This window comes from Pangasianodon hypophthalmus, chromosome 28 (assembly GCF_027358585.1).
Source record: "Pangasianodon hypophthalmus isolate fPanHyp1 chromosome 28, fPanHyp1.pri, whole genome shotgun sequence".
NCBI classification, from domain to species: Eukaryota; Metazoa; Chordata; class Actinopteri; order Siluriformes; family Pangasiidae; genus Pangasianodon; species Pangasianodon hypophthalmus.
The window spans coordinates 13,797,479-13,813,356 of record NC_069737.1 but is presented as its reverse complement, the minus strand read 5'-3'; the positions used below and the strand labels follow the sequence as shown (position 1 = coordinate 13,813,356).

Below are 15,878 nucleotides of genomic sequence, written 5' to 3'. Positions count from 1 at the left end.
AAATGTCTTCACACTTTGACCACAAGAAGCCACTGACGCACCGTCCTCTGTTGTAACTTCCTTTACTGGCAGCAGCACATGTATTGCAGTGTACACTAGTAAGGAAGTGCAGCCATTCACTCGTGCTCATGCAGAGACGCAGTAACTTAGTGTTTTAGTGAGCCTTTTATAGATTAGAAATGCATCAGCGTTCTTTTGAGCAAATAGTTATCTATGAGAATGCAAGCGCTGTTAGAGGTCATGACCCTGATGCAGAGAAGAAAGGCAGTGGCACAAAGAGAGACCTAGACACAGATCCACACACAGGTAAGTGTTTAGGTTTGCAAGGCCAAACGTGTATCTACATGCAGAGATGCAGTAATTCAGGCGCTTATAGATTAAAGATGTTTCAGTGTGTTTCTGAGTGAGTGGAGATGATGATGGATGTCTATGAGAGTGCAGATGCTGTTAGAGGTAACACAGAGAAGGAAGAGAGAAAATTCCAGTTTTCAGCTCAAGAACAATATTCAACATTTTGCAAAAGTATACCCCAGTGCTGTTGAATTCTCAAAGCTGATTGGTCAGTACTTGTTTATTTTCTAACTGCAGCTCTGACAGTAGGTCTACAAAAATGTGTATTGGTGGAGTGATACTTTGTGTCTTTTGAGTGTTTTGTGTGTGTATATACTGTATATATGTCAGTGTGTGATTGAGTCAAATGGGAACATGACAATGAGTGTGTAGGCTGGGTGTTGCAATTCAAAGTGGCCATGTTTGTAAGCCATGAAGCAGTCTGGGAACTGGAGTTTGTTGCCAATTCCAGCATTGTCAAGACCCTGGAAGGGTATCCAAACCTTTGCGCATTTTAAACAAAAAAGTGTGGCTTTCAGGGAAACTGATTAAGACCCTCCTTAGTAAAGGAATATATCATGGCAAGAAAGAAAATGGATAAACAAAGAGCTTCAGTTAATGTTCATATCAAACATTAGAATGGGGGAAATGTGATCTCAATGATGTTGACTGTTGCATGGTTGTTGGTGCCAGACGTGCTGGTTTGAGTATTTCAGAAACTCCTAGGATTTTAATGTCTCTAGACTTTACACAAAGTGTTGCAAAAAAAAAAAACTAAACACATGCAGCAGTTCTGGGTGAAGAAATGTGCCTGAAGCTTAGAGAGGTAGAGCAGAACTGGTTAGAAATGACTGGAAAAACATTGCCTTTTTTCCACAAAAGAGCACAAAGACCAGGCCATGTTTATCCAATCTTCAAGTAGTTTCACTGAGTCTGTGTCCACTGTAGCCTCAGATTCACCAACAACCATGCTACAGTCAAGGTCACTGAGATCACAGTATTTTCCCTATTCTGATGTTTGATGTGAACATTACCTGAAGCTCTTGACCTGCATCTGAATGCATTGCGCTACTGCCACAGGATTGGCTGCTTGGATAATTGCATGAAAGACCAGGTGTACAGATGTATTACTAATAAAGTAGCCATGGTCTGTGAGTCTGTGAGTGAGTATACTACACTATATATAAATAGTGTACACATACTCATTAAGTTATTAGCTGTTGAGGAAATGTCTCAACGTCCAATACACATCAAAGCTGCTGGATATTTTAAAGGTTTTCCAATGACAGCAGCATGATCGTTAAAGAATGTCAGCGTAAAGTACATGAGCAGAGAGTTGCATGTTCATTTTACACATTTGCAAAATAGTTTTCATTTTGCAAAATAGTTATTTAATTTCATGACATGAAAAGAGACATGTCTCTGTGGCCATTCCCCTTTAGGAGGAGACACTGCATGGAGCAGATGTTACAGAGTGACTGCTGTGTGTGTGCTGCTGCTGTGTGTTCTCCTGCTGACTGCCATCACAGTGCTGTGGATCAAATTCATCAACCTGACTAAAGAGAGAGACCAGTTACAGAAGGATAGAGAGGACCTCCAGAGGCTTTCTAAACTAGGTGAGTAATACTTCACTGCAAAACTGTCACATATTCTCAGAAGAATCAGTGTCGAGTACCTTAACAACTCAGTTATGTAATAATTTCCCTCCAAATGTATCTAAAAGCTGAGCTGTGTAGCTTTTATACACTTCCTATTATTCAAACACTGGAGGATTCTGAGATGTTTTTATTAATATGTAAATTAGTCTGGTCTCACCTTTAACCCATCTATAACTGATCTCACCACCGAGACTGGATAATAAAGTTTTTATAGTGAGATGGAAGTCCAATCAAAATAAAAAATGTTATTAAAAAATTCAAAAAACATGGCCGCCATCAACCAATTACATTTCAGCAGGTAGTTGACAGGCTTAGCATTGACCTATTGTCACTATACTTACTCACTTAAAAGGAAAATGATGATGGTCTCAAAACCCAAAGGCGGAAAACTTTGTCCTGACGGTCTAAATATTAATACTAAATCTCTTTGTGCCCATAATAACAATATTGATACAATAATAATATTTCCTTATCCCGTGGTTTCCAGTCCGTTATTTACTATATGCTCTTATCAGAAGTCCCAGTGCCGCCTCAAAACTGAGAAATAAACAGTTTATCACATTTGCTCTTCCTCTTGCTTTGTATTCCTGCATACAATTTCAACTGTTCAGTTTTTCTGGCAATGTATTGTGCATTCTGAGATGCTTTTCTGTTCACCACAGTTGTAGAGAGTGGTTATTTGAGTTACTGTAGCCTTCCTGTCAGCTCCAATCAGCCTGCCCGTTTTTGTATGATAACGTGTGATAACATGTCGTAGATGGTGTGTGACCACAAAGGTATAAAAACGAGAAAAAAAGGACACTGGAATTACTGTTTAACAGACTGATTGTTGGATGAGTATATTTACCCTCCTAATGCACTACTTTAATGAAAGCGCTTGTGTTTATGAAAATATCTTCCTGTCAGTGAGAGATATTGGATGGACCTACTTCAACTCCAGTCTTTACTACAAGTCTACTGAGAAGAAGAACTGGACTGAGAGCAGAAAGGACTGCAGAGAGAGAGGAGCAGACCTGGTGATCATAAACAGCAAAGAGGAACAGGTGAGAGAGAGAGAGAGAATGTGCTGTTTATAAAGGGATATTTGAGGAAAAATAAACAAATGAAGATGCCTTTACAATGGTTACCTCTTTTGTTTCTCAATTCACTGCTTCTCAGTGATCTCCACAGTGATGGAGTGACGAAACTCCTCAGCTCTTTAGCCGAGTCTTGACTGTGATTCTGTTTATAGTCTCTTACTGTGCTTTAATGAGCTGGATTACTTGTAGTTGTATCAAAGCATATATGTGTGTATTTCTGCAAAAACACTCTACAGGGTCAAATTTGGACATGATCTACTATATATAACTACACGTTTTCCTGAACTAAAATATGTTTGTCGTTTGCATGTAGCTAAACCAGACGTATCTGCTTACATATGGGCCTAAAATACAATCACATTACATGTATTAAAATGCTAAAGTGCACTACCAGTTATTATACCTCAGTAGGAGTTTACGGAGATGTTATTATTCTTATATTTTACTACAAACAACAGGAGTTCATCAATAAAACTCTGCTCAGTGCAAAAGCTTGGATTGGTCTGAGTGACAGAGACACTGAGGGGGTGTGGAAATGGGTGGACGGTACAGAACTGACCAACGGCACTGGGTAAGAAATCACTGACCTGAACTCATGATGCTCTCAGTTCTCTCAGTCTGAAGCTCCAGATGTGCTGATTCTCTGTGTGCTTTCAGGTACTGGAGCCAAGCGGAACCCAATGATCATGGAGGAAAAGAGGACTGCGCTATAACTGGCTACATCCCACAAGGTGGAACAAGAGATCTCCTAAATACATGGAATGATGTTCCATGCTCTTTCAATTATGGCTGGATATGTGCAAAGAAATTTTTTATTTAGATGGAAGATTTTAACAGAGGGTAGCTTGGCTAAACTTAACATGTCAATGAATTACATTTTAACTTCTTGAACCTCTTGAAAATACATTTCTTTTGCTCAAAAGCTTGCATCCAAATAAAATGTGTTTTATGTTCTAACCTTTGTTTAAAAAATAAACACAATTTATAGTTTATTTTCTGAATCTACATGTGAATTTAACGAGATCTACTTGGTAGGTAACTCCTTCTGAGCACTAACAAGTAATTCTGTGATGCAGTGGGGAATGAATCTACCTCACAGCTCGAGGGTCTTTGGTTTGATCCTCAGCTCAGGTTACTGTCTGTGTGGAGTTTTACATGTTTCCTCAGAGTTCTCAGGTTTCCTCCCAAAAACATACCAATAAGTGGATTGACTAAATCATTGTTATAATTTAAATAATGGTAATTTAGTGTACAAAAACAACTATTTCATTCAGGAATTGGTTTGCTAGAAACATTTTCATGTAGGCCAGTTGTTGAAGCCTCAGTGTAAATTAGTAATTAGATGGATTTTTACTTAAAAGATGTTCCTTATATGAATGATTATCATGCTGAACGTCCTTGTGGAAGAGTTTGTATTGTAGATAGCTCTTCCTCAGAGGGTGTTAAGTAGCCCTGTGATGCCCTGATGCTGCCTATAATCTATGATTAATAATAATTAGATTAGAAAATGTACTGCTGTTTAACAAAAAAAAGTGTAATTGTTGATATGTTCTGTTAGGAGACGTTAATTCAGCATTTATGGAAGGAGTCTCCAGCGTCACTCCAGTCTCGAGTGGCACTCTCTCAGACATGGTAAAACAGTCAGGACAGAGAAGATTGCATTTCCCGGTTTCAGGGTAACATGATAAAACAAGCATTTTTTGTCAATTATCTTAAAGCTCAAGAAAAGAGAGATGCTGGTGAATCAACAATTGTTTATAAATATATACTTATAACGTAAGTGATAACACCAGGTAACTTGTTTCAAGGACATTCCACAACATGAAATGTAACTACAAATGTATAACGTTGTTCTTTAATAATAACATAGAGAAAGATACTTTATTGTCATTGTATACAAAACAATGTGATTTAGTGTAGCTACATTACACTTAACATTAAAGAGTTTAAAAATAGTGAATTAAGAATAAGTAAAAAGTACACTGTAAAATATATACAAATATCGCACATGAGTATATTGCACTTTTATAATTGAAATGTATATATTGCTTAAACTGCAGTTGCATTCGTCACTACTCACTGTATATGGCATCCTTCAGTAATGCATAGTAAACAGTAAAAATAAAACATGACAGTACCTTTATTTTAGTTAGAATCCTTTAATAAATTGGTTGTATAATGTTAACATGGCCAACATTTTCTCTGCCCTGCTCCTTAAAGTGTTTGGATGGATCTGCAAAAAAGGTCCATGTCTGTAAATACACAGTACGACATTATAGAATTTCACTCAAGAGAATTTCACTTCATTTTGTACTTATTGTACTTATCACTGATCCTGTTGTGTGGCAATAAAGAAATTAAAATATTAAATTAGTTAAGGTGTTTTTTTTTTGTGTGTGTGTGTGTGTGTGTGTGTGTGTGTGTGTGTATCGTAGTAGTAGTAGTAGTAGTAGTAGTGTACACAAATTCAGGGTTTTATAAAATTCTCAGCAAGCTGGATACCCCCATGACAGCAAGCAACAACTGTATAGTTTCTGCTAGAGCTGAAATTTCATTATTGAATCTGTATGTTTACTGCCCTCTAGTGTTTAGTGATTGTTTTTCATCAGGTTTTGTGGCCTAGAAGTTCCAGTGGGAATAGCAAAGTTATTTGTGAGTTTAGGCTCATACTGGATTTCTCAGTGGTTCTGGGAAAGGGTATTTTTTTCACATATGTCACATATAGTCACTAGTTATAATATAAGCACAGCTCATTAAATCATCTTAAATATATGAAGCTGTTTTGTTATGCTTTTGAGTCTTCTTTTTGAAATCATAGCAGCAATAATCTCTAAACATTTGCACTTTCATAGATATCCACCACCATCTCCACTCACACATAAACACACTGAAACATCCCTAATCTGTTAAAGACTCACAAAAACACTGAATTACTCCTCTCTATTTCTCGGAGGACGCGACTATAAAACTGCACCTCTTTACTCAAGCGTGCTGTGTGCAGATAAAGACTATTAATTGCTCGGCTGCCAGTAAAGGAACAGATGAAACTGCAGTAACTTTCTGTGGTCAAAGTGTGAAGACAGCAGAACATTATAGAAACAATCACTTATTAGAATGAGTGTACAAATATAAACGTGTGATTTGCCTTGCAGCCAGCATTACTAGGGTGTCTGCAGGCGTCAGCAGGAGTATTTGCTCTTCTCCTGTCTCTTTGGGTCAAATTTATGTTTACTCATGTCGACATGCGCACGTTAACGGTAGCTGAACTCAGAATAATGCAGGTGTTTTGTTTTTTTTTTTTTAAAAAAAACATGAACGAGACAAAAAAGGTAATAAAAGACACCTGTCTGAAACTAAATTTAAGACCATGCAATTTCAATTAAGACTTTTTCAGGACACCCTGATTACTGTCAGATCTGCTGTTATAGAAAATTAGTCAGTACCTTCTGAGCAATCAGATTTAAGAATTCAGCAATGCTGTAGTATAAATAGTATTAGTTCATGTAACAAAAAAAAATCTGCTAATTTATTACTTTTCTGAACATGACAATGCTATCAAACTGCAGTCTGCTTTTTCACTTTACTTTATGAACAGATGTAACCTCTTATGATGCAGCAGCCTGGGGTGGGGTGGAGCTGCTTCAATTCAGGATCCAGTATTCCATGCAGGTCAATGAAAAACATTTAGAATCAACTTTGATTAACTTCATTCTAATAAAATGTTCAGCAAACTCCTCAAGTGGGGAGTCTGGTAGTCACCCATGCTCGCTTGTTCCTTTTAAAGTGTGCTTTTAACTGTGTGGTCTTCTGTGACAGACACTCGAGAGACATGTTAAACCACAGGGCCTTCCTTTGTAGATGAATGTATCACAATCAGAAAACAACACAACTGGATAATTTGCTCCTGTTGCTTCATATCAGCGACAAAAATGGTTTACAACAGCAATAAATGAATACCGTCAATATAATGGTTACTGTCTTTAGAAGGTTCTGGGTTAGGGTTATTTATGTAGCTAAGTATTTAGGTGCTAGTCTAGTCTTGCTAACCACGAGAAGCCAAAGCTAAAGCACAGTTCTTTAACAAGATTGATGGGGTTTTGCCTGATTTGTGTTCGTCTGTGGTACTGTATTAATTATGCTCAGAAGACTAGTAAGCACATTGTGAAACTAAGGGCCTCATTACCACATATACTATACCAAGATTCACATGCAGATACAAATGTTAGCATAAGGAAAAAAGTCTCACATTTTGTGCACTAAATTAACAAAAGCATCAGTTTTATTCTGTTAATACTCCAACTCAGTATAGTGCACAATGGGGAAAAAAAGATCAAGTGCTGTTAAATAATGAGAATGGAAGCCATGTTGTAAACTTACACTAAATTGGCTGAGATGTGATATTTACAGTTAGGACTATTCATGCAGAAATACAGTATTTGGCCCAAATTATGTGGACACCTGACCATCACACCCATATGTGCTTGTTGAACATCCCATTCCAAAATGATGAGCGTTAATATGGAGTTGGTCCACGCTTTGCTGCTATAACAGCCTTCACTCTTCTGGGAAGGATTTCCACTAGATTTAGAAGGTGGATGTGAGAAGTTGTGCTCCATTCACTCAAAAGAGCATTAGTGAGGTTAAAAAAAGAGGGGAAATATTTATTTATTGTATATTGATATAGTATGGTAGTAGTGGTAGTGGTAGTAGTGGGCGATATTGGTTAAATCACGTTGGTAGAGAAAGTGGCATACAGAGCATTCGAGTGAATGACTAATATGTTGATATGCAATGTATGCTTGTGACAGAATGTTGATGTTCATTGTGTAGTAGGTGCTGAGGTGGAAGTTTTTTTCTGTGAGACTGGGTTGGTGGTGCAGCCCGATACAAAGCGGAGTTACTGATTATTTTCCAGTAACAGTGAATTCCGTGTTTTATTCCTCATATACCACAACAATTTGTCAACGTTTGTCAACAATGATTTTGTATTGACAAAATCATCTGTATATAGTTACACCTTTAATACTGTTGAATATCTGCAGAAATGAATGCATTCCTGTTATTGTCAGGTATTTCCCCCTGACACTCAGCAGTGAGTGCAAGAAGCGCTCAACGCACTTAAGCAGCCCATAGCTTGACAGCGCATGCTTCCGTATTGTCATATGTTTTGTTTAATTCAATTCATTTCAGTTTTATTTGTATAGCGCTTTCAACAATGGACATTGTCACAAAGCAGCTTTACAGAAATAAATGGATTCACAAAAATATATTGTAAATATTTGAATTTATCACTGTGAATTTATCCCTAATGAGCAAGCCAGTGGCAACCGTGGCAAGGAAAAACTCCCCAAGATGATATGAGGAAGAAACCTTGAGAGGAACCAGGCTCAAAAGGGAACCCATCCTCATCTGGGTGCAACAGATAGTGCGATTATAAATAAATCCCTTCTATTATTGTGTACTATAAGGACAAATAGTGCAATTGTGCAACCAATAAATTCATCACAGTTTTCGCAAGAAGTCTGGTTGGTTAAAATCTATCCATTGTCCACTGATAGAGTCCTGAGTACGAAGCTGCTCGTGGCAACCGCAGCCCCAAAGCCACTACAGCAATCGCAGTCCCAAGCCATTACAGTACAGCTCCCCATATGTGATCCCCAAGCCATCTCCACAGCCCCCAGGTGCACCATCCCCAGCAATCCAAACAGTTCTTCAGGCCGTCCATATGGGGCCACTCCCAGCAGCAGCGAGCGAACTCAACCGATGAGAACTCCAACCAGACGTAGGGCATCAGGATGGGTCAAGCAGCGAGGAGGAGCAGAAGCGGCATCAGGATGGGTCAGGCAGCGAGGAGGAGCAGAAGGGGTCAGGATCACTGGCATCTCAGAAATAGCATGTGTAGCTCGACAGAGAGTGAGGGAGAGAGAGAGATGGAGAGAGAGGAAGAGATTGTTAGGTAAGCTTTTGTCCTCTAATGGTTAAGCACAATGTACTTTGCATGCAGAGTGCAAGCAGGGACTCTGGCAAGACTAGCTATGACAGCATAACTAAAAGGGAGAGCCAGAAGCTAACACAGACATGAGGGAGTCCTGGGACATAAAGCAGCCAGCCACTCCACTGTCGACAAACCTGAGTGAACGTTTGAGAGTGGGGGGGTGACAGCATCCAAACATCCCAGTTCACCACAACTCTCTATGCCTGTGAACCCTCCAGACCTGCCCCTGTACCTAAGAAAAAACTATTCACAAAAGGCTTGACTAAACAAATATGTTTTCAGCCTAGACTTAAATACTGAGACTGTGTCTGAGCCCCGAACACTAAGTGGAAGGCTGTTCCATAACTGTGGGGCTTTGTAAGAGAAAGCTCTACCCCCAGCTGTAGCCCGCACTATTCGAGGTACCAACAAATAGCCTGCACCTTTTGATCTAAGTAGGCGTGGCGGATCATAAAAGACCAAAAGTTCGCTCAGGTACTGTGGCGCGAGTCCATTTAGTGCGAAATTTGATTGGGAGCCAATGCAGTGTGGATAAGATATGGGTGATGTGGTCATATCTTCTGATTCTAGTAAGGACTCTTGCTGCTGCATTCTGGACTAACTGGAGCTTGTTTATGCACCTACTGGAACATTCAGACAGTAAGGCATTACAATAATCCAACCTAGAGGTAACAAAAGCATGAACTAATTTTTCTGCATTGTGTAGTGACAACATATTTCTTATTATAGCAATATTTCTGAGATGAAAGAAAGCCATCCTAGTGATATTATCTACATGAGCTACAAAAGAAAGACTAGAGTCGATAATCACACCAAGGTCTTCTACTGCTGCAGATGATGAAACAGAAAGGCCATCCAGAATTATTATGTAATCAGAAAGCTTACTTCTAGCTGCATGTGGTCCTAGTACAAGTACTTCTGTCTTGTCAGAATTAAGTAAGAGAAAGTTAATAAGCATCCAGTTTCTAACGTCTTTTACACATTGCTCAACTTTATTAAGCTGGTGTCTGTCATCTGGCTTTGCTGAAACAAACTGTGTGTCATCAGCATAACAGTCGAAGCTAATACCATGTTTACGAATAATTTTGCCCAGAGGTAGCATATATAAAGAAAAGAGCAGTGGGCCTAAAACAGAGCCTTGCAGGACACCAAACTTTACCTTAGTATGAGAAGTCACCATTTATGTTTACAAACTGATAACGATCAGTCAAATAAGACCTGAGCCAGGAAAGGGCCGTTCCCTTAATGCCTACTACATTTTCCAGTCTATCGAGGAGAATAACATGATCGATGCTATCAAAATCTGCACTAAGGTCAAGCAGCACAAGCAAGGAGACACAAACCTGATCAGAGGCCAGTAGTAAGTCATTTACAACTTTTACCAGTGCTCTGTGCTATGATGAGGCCTAAATCCTGACTGATACATTTCATGAATGTTATTCCTATGTAACTATGAGCATAGCTGCTGTGCTCATGTTTTGGTGATGACCAACGTTTGCAGTAAGTATACTTTGGCTGTTCCAACATGGGATCAGTGGGCTGAGAAGGTGGCTCAGCCTCTGGTGACCAAGTGGTTTTATAAGTTTGACATTCCAGGTCGCCTCCATTTGGATCAGGGTCGGAATTTTGAGTCACTGCTGATTTGCCAACTGTTTGGGCTTTACGGTCTTGCACTACTCCATACCATCTGGCTGGTAATGGCCACTGCGAGCATTTCAACCGCACATTGCACAATTTGCTGCGCACTTTGCCAGTCTCTAGAAAGCAAGATTGGGTGGCCTGCCTCTCTCAGATAATTTTCAGTTACAATAGTACTCCTCATCAAGGCTACAGGTGACGCATTGCTTTTCCTGATGTTTGGCCAGGACCTGTGGTTGCCAATTGATTTCCTGTTGAAATCAAGAAACGGAGGACGTGTGCATGATTGGGTCTTCGAACACCAGACCAGGTTGCAGGTGGCCTTTGCTGGGGCATGTGAACAGTTGCAGGTCATAGCGGCCAGGCACAAGACCAGGCACAAGGCCCAACATGATCAGCACAGTGCCACGATACTGCATTGGTGGAGGGTCATTTGGTGTAGCTTTGGGAGAATGAGGCAAAAGGTTGCCATAAGATCCAGGACCTGTGAAGCCCAGTGGTGTATCAAGTGGTAAGAGCACCAATGAAAGGGGGGGTGGTGTATACCATTGCACCTATGGATGACCTGGCCAAAGTAAGCTATGTTCACCGCTCCCTGCTAAAGAGCCAAGTGTGTAGGGGAGAAGTGGCTGTATGTACACATACACACCGATCAGCCATAACATTAAAACCACCTGCCTATTATTGTGTAGATCCTCCTTGTGCCACCAAAACAGCTCTGCCCCATCACAGGATTGGACTTGTTTGTCCAGCACATCCCACAGATACTCGATCAGATTGAGATCTGGGGAATTTGGAGGCCAAGTCAACACCTTGACCTCTTTGTCATATTCCTCAAACCATTCCTGGATAATTTTTGCAGTGAGGCAGTGTGCATTATCCTGCTGAAATTAGGGAATTTCCATTGCCATGAAGGGGTGTATTTGGTCTCCAACAATGATTAAGTAGGTGGTACGTGTCAAAGTAACATCCACATGAATGCCAGGACCCAAGGTTTCCCAGCAGAACATTGCCCAGAGCATCACACTGCCTCCACTGGCTTGCCTTCTTCCCATAGTGCATCTTGTTGCCATCTCTTCCCCAGGTAAGCGACACACACGCATCCGTCCATCCACATGATGTAAAAGAAAATGTGATTCATCCTTTTTTGATTGCTCATATGCTCATTGTAAGCGCTTTCGGTAGTGGACAGGGGTCAGCAAGGGCACTCTGACCAGTCTGTGGCTATATGCAGCAATCTGTGATGCACTGTGTGTTCTGACACCTTTCTATCATAACCAGCATTAACCTTTTCAGCAATTTGTGCTACAGTGACTCTTCTTTGGGATCGGACAAGACAGGCTAGTCTTTGCTCCCCAAGCCCATCAATGAGCCTTGGGTGCCCATGACCCTGTCGCCGGTTCACTATCTGTTCTTCCTTGGATCACTTTTGGTAGGTACTAACCACTGCATACTGGAAACACCCCACAAGACCTGCCATTTTGGAGATGCTCTGACCCAGTTGTCTAGCCATCACAATTTGGCCCTTGTCAAAGTTGCTCAGATCTTTACACTTGCCAATTTTTCCTGCTCCAAACACATTAACTTGAAGAACTGACTGTTCACTTGCTGCCTAATATATCCCACTCCTTTACAGGTGCCACTGTAATGAGATAATCAATGTTATTCACTTCACTTGTCATTGGTTTTAATGTTATGGCTGATTGGTGTATATATATATATATATATATATATATATGTGTGTGTGTGTTTGTGTGTGTGTGTGATTAGGATGCACGCCTGGCACTGAGTTGTCTAATCAGTGGGAGAGAGTAATAAAGGAGTGGCTGTAGATGCCTGGGATAGAGAGAGATGCCAGCGGGTTTTATGTCTGTGCTATGTTTGTTTCTGTTATGTCTGAGTTCTGTTTATTATTAAATGTTATGTTTAAGTTCACTCGGTTCCCACCTCCTCCTTGCCCGTCTTTGACGATTGTTACATTGGTGCCGAAACCAGGTAGGGAGGAGGGACGTGCTGTCATAGAGTCCTCGCTGCTGCATGAGAATAGTGCTGCCAAGGAAGTGTGATGCTGGTGCGGTTGCTGGAGGACAGAGGAGGTGCTGCCATTCACCTGAAAAGGGGAGGAGCCGTAGCCATCCACCAGGAGGCGGAGTGGAAAGGGGGGAGGGGCGCAGCCGTCCACCAGGAGGTCCAGTGCCAGCTCCCGGCATCTTGGGGGATTGCTTCCTGGCTGGCTGAGGACCAGATGACAGTGTGCCTGAGGACCTGGGAGTCAGTTTTTCCTTTTCTCTCTCTCATCTCTCTCCCTCTTGCTCTGACTCTCCTGCTTGCTCCTTCTCTCTCCCCTTTTCCCCCTCTTGTCTCTCCTTTCGCTCCCAGAATGTGGGTCCGGCCAGCGGAAGGACGTAGCCGAGAGGGCAGCACCGCTCCTCCTGAAGGGGGAGGAGGGGGTGTACATCAGGCTGGAGGCCTGATTCTGGCTGCAGAGGATTGCGATGAGGAGGACGGAGGGACCAGGCTGGGAGGATGCATGCCTGGCACTTGATTAACTTTACGTTTGAGTTCACTAGGTTCCCACCTCCTCCTTGCCCATTTTGACACCAATGTAACAAACTCCAACAAATGGGCAAGGAGGAGGCAGGAACCAAGTGAACTCACATGTAAAGTTTAGTCATAAACAGAATGTAAAACACAAACATAAGGCAAACATAAAACATGAGTGCGTCTCCTCAGACGTTTCCAGTCGCTCCTGGTAACCGTGTTATCTTGATCAGGGTTGTGGTGGAACAGCTAACACTAAGGTGGTGGTTTAATTTATTTGCCCTCTTCGCAGTGTGGCTTTAACATTTAACAATAACATTATTAATTTCTTTGTAGTGTCAGGAATCAACCGTGCAAGGAATAAGGGGGACTGACTGCAGTGTGTGTGGTACTGCTGCCGTGGGTTCACCTGCTGACTGCTGTCCCAGTGCTGTGGATCAAATTCATTAACCTGAATTCAGAAAAAGACCAGTTACAGACCAGTTACAACACCCTGACTATAGAGAGAGACCAGTTACAGACCAGTTACAATAACCTGACTAAAGAGAGAGACCAGTTACAGACCAGTTACAACAACCTGACTAGAGAGAGACCAGTTACAGACCAGTTACAACACCCTGACTAAAGAGAGACCAGTTACAGACCAGTTACAACAACCTGACTAAAGAGAGAGACGAGTTACAGACCACATCCAACACCTTGACTAATTAGCAGATTAACAGATTAACAGATCCACAGACAAGAACTACTCTGAGTCTGACAACAAACATTGTTAACATGGATTATGTACAGTTAAGAGTTTACAGCTTTGTTGTCATTGTTTATGTTTCAGGGTGGAGTTTTCCTTTAAAGTTTGCTGTGGATATTGATATTTGCAAACTTGGTCTTGTGTTGCTTACAAAAGAAAAAAATCTAGACAAATGTTGGGATGTATTTAATAACAGAAAATAATATTTCATTGTAAGTTTGCAGCTTTGATATACAAAAAGTCAAAGGTAGAAGCTTAAATCGAACCAAATATCTATAAAGAATTGTTTGTCATGGCCCCCAGGGGTAGTTCCATCTTGGGCCACTAGAGGGCACCCTGACCTTCCTTGTAGAGCAACAGGGGGAGGTTTCTGTTACTGTAAGCCCTGTGCATAGTATTTAAGTTTTAGCCTAGCTCCATGTGGCCTAGTTCCTGGTTTCCCTGTGTCCCTGGTTCATTTCTGTGTGCCTGGTTCATTTGTGTTTTTATTAAAGAAGTTCTTTTAATAAAGAACTTCACATGCACCTGCATCTGTCTCCATGGACTCCGTCCTCTTTACAAAAACACATGGATTTTCAGTTACATGCATATATCTTGTGAAATTAATGTCTTTATTTTTGTTAGGCATGCAACATTTGTAAGAAGTAAACCCAGACTTTTTTCTTTTCCTGTCAATGGGCCTCATTTATGAAGCTGAGTACAAATGAATTCACCCGTAAATTTTCATAGGAACGTTTACAGGAGAAACTTGGTATTCATGAAAATCTTATCCTGTAAGTTTAGAAAAACAGTTGTATTCTACTCAAGCTCCTGAGTGTGTGTGAATTTACGCGTAAGACTAACTAATTGATCAAGTAACACTTGATTGATCATCTTTAATCTTGTAATCTAATAATTGACTGCACTTTTACGTATGGAATATACTGTCAAATTTAAATTACAATTACCCAGACAAATGTGAAATATCAAAAAAGGAATATGATCTTCTCTTTGCTGTAAACCTGTAAGCCTATGGTTGCTGAAAGTAAGAGAGAAAGAGTTTCCCTGTGTGATGTGCTTGGTGTCCATGATCACCTGGGAACAGAGTATGCATCTTTTTTTTTTTTTTTTTCGCCTTTCATGTCAAATCATTTTCTCCTCACTCCACTTAATTCACACACAACTCACATTTTCTGTAATTCATCTCTAGATTTTGGCCTTTTTGGGTACTATTACAATGCTAAATAAGGTTTTAATTTAAATATACATACATATACATATATATATATATATATATATATATATATATATATATATATATATATATATATATATATATACAGAGTCAGGTCCGGAGGTATTCGGACAGTGACGGAGTTTTTGTGATTTTGCATTTATACACCACCACAATGGATTTGAAATAAAACAATCAAGATATGACCAAAATGTACACTTTCAGCCTTAATTTAAGAGGTTCCACAAAAAATATGGCATTTACCATTTAGGAATTACAGCCATTTTAAACAAAGTACTTCCATTTTCAGGGGCTCCAATAGAACTGTTGTGTAATAGAAAGATGTGTAAGTAAAGGCAAATGAGCTAAAGTCTAATTCTGATTCTCTGGGTTTCAGGTAATTGAATGTGGGGGAGCCAAATAAGATGTGGGGTTATTTGGATAAGAATAATTGAAAAAGTTTACACAGTGCCACAGAAGCAGATCCAGATTTATTTATAAGTACTGCATTGAAATTTAAGCATCATCATCATTATGATCATCATCATGACAATAAAACAGTTTAGGCTTTAAAGTCATTCTTCTTTCTCTCTAGGCTCATTGGTTTCAGCTTTCAGTTCAGTTTCAGATTTTACTATTTCTGACCTATTTAAACCAAAAAGAAATCACTTCGTGG

The 15,878-nt window shown here is 40.2% G+C and overlaps 1 pseudogene; it reads left to right on the top strand.

The window, feature by feature from the left end:
• Positions 1 to 15,878, top strand: part of LOC117596657 (C-type lectin domain family 10 member A-like) — an 80,778-nt pseudogene that overhangs the window by 42,342 nt on the left and 22,558 nt on the right.